Source organism: Aptenodytes forsteri, unplaced genomic scaffold (genome assembly GCF_000699145.1).
Source record: "Aptenodytes forsteri isolate BGI_AS27 unplaced genomic scaffold, ASM69914v1 Scaffold100, whole genome shotgun sequence".
Lineage (NCBI taxonomy): Eukaryota > Metazoa > Chordata > Aves > Sphenisciformes > Spheniscidae > Aptenodytes > Aptenodytes forsteri.
Window position 1 is genome coordinate 236041 of NW_008796216.1, and position 3472 is coordinate 239512.

Sequence of the window (3472 nt, forward strand, 5' to 3'; positions counted from 1 at the left end):
GAGAGAGGGAGAGAGGAGAAGAGGAGAGGGGAGGAAAGGGGGGGAGAGGAGAGGAGAGGAAAGGAAAGGAAAGGAAAGGAAAGGAAAGGAAAGGAAAGGAAAGGAAAGGAAAGGAAAGGAAAGGAAAGGAAAGGAAAGGAAAGGAAAGGAAAGGAAAGGAAAGGAAAGGAAAGGAACATTCTTCTTCAGAGAGAGAAAAAAAACCTGTATTTGTATTGCAACAGTGTCCTGGTATCCCAGATAGGATTAAGAGCACTTACTAAAGATATAGACACTGCAGACGTCAAGAAGTTTGGTCTCCATAAAAATGGATAAGGAGGTACAGAACTGTAACCAAGCTCTTCAATATATTCTTCTATATTCTGCTCGATGCTTGATTTGGCGTGATCTGCAGAGGGGAGGAAATTAATTACTTTCTAGCAAGGGAAGACTCCAGGGTTTTTATTGTTCTGGGGTGAGGTAGTAGGGTAGAGCTTGGTGCAAAAAAATTCAGCTGCTTAAAGAGATTCAGTCTTTAAGCCAACAGATTCTGTTACTTGAAATGTAAAGGGTGAGAAATAAACCACAGCAGAAACCACTTCATTCTTGCCAATACACCATTAGATCTTTGGAATAGCTTGTTCTCAGTTTGGCTTCTGGTCAGTTACAGAGGATGCACTTTGGGTACTTTTTATTTCTTTACAATTTCCTTTTGTAGATAAAAATGTTTGTTTTGTTTTTCTCCCACAGAATTCCATGTGGTAAGGGAAGAAGTTATTAGCGACCCTTTCTAAAATAATTGCCTATTTAAAGCCATTTAGAAGCTATAGGCATTTTATTTAAATTCTATGCAACATGTTCAGCCTTTAGCAAGAAACTGTGAGGGTTATCATTATTATCTATGCACTGTATGTTGATTTGCCTGACTTGATTATAACACTTGTTGCTTTAAGACTTTCACTATAATTGAGAATAAAAATCTCTCTTGTTCATATGTGTTTGAGGTAGTAATGATAAGGCTTGTATGCCAAGCTAAGTGAACTCTGGCAAACCTAAAGAAAGATTTGGGAACTAGGAAAAGGTTGGGGGCCGGAACATTTAAAAAAAAAAAAAATTCTTTCATAGTTTCTCTCCACTAATTTAACTATTATTTAAAATGTCCTCTGGCAGCATTTGTAACATTAATCGTATAATGATTTTGTCATATTTAAACCATGGTAATTAAAATGTGCAGAGACTATTTCTTATCCCTGCTGCAATATAATGTTTTCACTTGATTGAAGCTGAACTGCAATTTGGCCTTTATGTTGTAAAGAAAAAACCCCAGGACTGCTGGGAGCAAATGGATCAATTAAACAATGTTCTTTTGTAATGAGGGTTACATCATTCTGTCAATGATAAAAATCTGTAGCTGAATCTGTCACTAATGATATATGCCATCTTCTTAGCCCCATGATGCTAATCTATCAGGAGGCAACTAACAGGCTTAACTTTCTATTGACCCTTGCATGTTCTGTTTTAGAAGTCAGTAAAAAATGCAGATCAGCTCATTATAAAATACTAACTTTACAATCAGAGGCTACTGGAGGCTGCAAACAGCAATAGGAATATTGGGCTGAAAATGTAATTTGTGAATACTTCTCATTCTCTAACCTGTTTTCCCATTTTGCATCTTGCCTTTTGGACAGCAGTATTATTGTATCAAATCACAACTGAGCTCCCAGGGTGTGGTGCTAGGGCAAACACCAGCAAACCAAGTTTGGTGATAGCAGACATACAGAGCACTATAGCACAAGATATCAGTGATTGGTTCTGCATACCTAACTGAAAAAAAAAAAGGAGAGCTTCTGTGACTTGTGGGGTTGGTTATAGCTTTATATACCTAGACAGGAGGCAGGTCCACCTATGCTATTAGTTGTGGTTGTGAGGTTAGGGCTGACCACTTAAACACTGGGACCTTGAGGGCATCCAAGGAGCAATGGTGAGTGTAGGAACCCAATCACAGTGAGAACGGAGCACACTGAGTTGACTGCTCCCTAGGACCATCCAAGGAGGATGATCAAACCCTTGTCCCTGGAGTGAAACCCACCCAGAGGGGTCAGTAGGGAAACTCTCTCCCCGTAATGCCCTGCAAACTAAAGGGGGTCATGGCCTAAAGGGCTGCAGGGCTGCAGGGGGAAGAGCATTTTGGGACTTCATGAAGTGCATTATGGGGTGCTTTATAAGGGGATTGTGGCAGTGTGTGAGACTTGGTGTAAAATGTTTAGGGAAAGGACCATAGGGAGGGATAAAGGCGAATCAAGGAGGAACAAGCATAGGAAAATAGAGGGAAAAGGGAATAAAAGAGGCCGGTCAAGCGTAAACAGGAGTTGGTCAGTATGCTTGTCTGACTCTGTGCCTTATCACTGCAGTCTATCTTATGTTCTTATCAAATCCTACTTCCAAATACAGTCTGTGTGGGTGCGCTCTCAGTTCTGACTGTGTATGTGTGGGTGCCAGTGATCTTTGAGCTGGACTAGCCTGTGAGCATGATAAGAGGTCTGAGTACCAGCAACTGGAGGAGGACCACAAACCTCAGGGGCCTGAAGGTCCAAGCACAGCAACAGGGGGAGACCAGGGGTCAGTTACCACGTAGGCTGAGTGTCTAAGGGCAGGTACAGGAGAGACCCGCATGTTGTGAGTGCACATGTTCCACTAGCAGACTTTGACCCTGATTAGCTGGAGAGGAGGAACAGGATGGGGCTGTTGGTGCTGCTCATGCTCGTGCGAGCGTTGTGTGTCTTGTGTGGGTACTGGGAAGGGCACTGCTGTCTGGTCACTGGAATTTTAAGTTACATATCAGTAGTAAGAGCACACGCATGCACACACACACACATATATATGAGAAAAGCCTTTATACACTCACACACACACACACACATATATTTTCATATATACACACATACATATTCCATTACATATATATATAATTATCATAAACAAATTATATATTAGTTATACGTATCTATAAAAATGCTTTTTTAGCACCAGGGGAGGTTTAGAATGCATATTAGGAAAAATTTCTTCACTGAAAGTGTTGTCAAGCATTGGAACCGGCTGCCCAGGGAAGTGGTTGAGTCACCATGCCTGGAGGTATTTAAAAGACATGTAGATGTGGCGCTTAGGGGCATGGTTTAGTGGTGGACTTGGCAGTGTTCACTTTATGGTTGGACTTGATGATCTTAAAGGTCTTTTCCAACCTAAATGATTCTATGATTCTATGATTCTATAGTTAACATCCTATTGTGGGTTAATCCTGGTAGGCAGCTAAGCATCCAACAGTCACTTGCTCATTACTTCCCAGTGGGATGGGACAGAGAATCAGAAGGTCAAAAGCAAGAAAAGTCATAAAGACAATTGAAAAAAATAGAACAGAATAGAATAGACTAGACTATTTCAGTTGGAAGGGACCTACAATGATCATCTAGTCCAACTGCCTGACCAATTTAGGGCT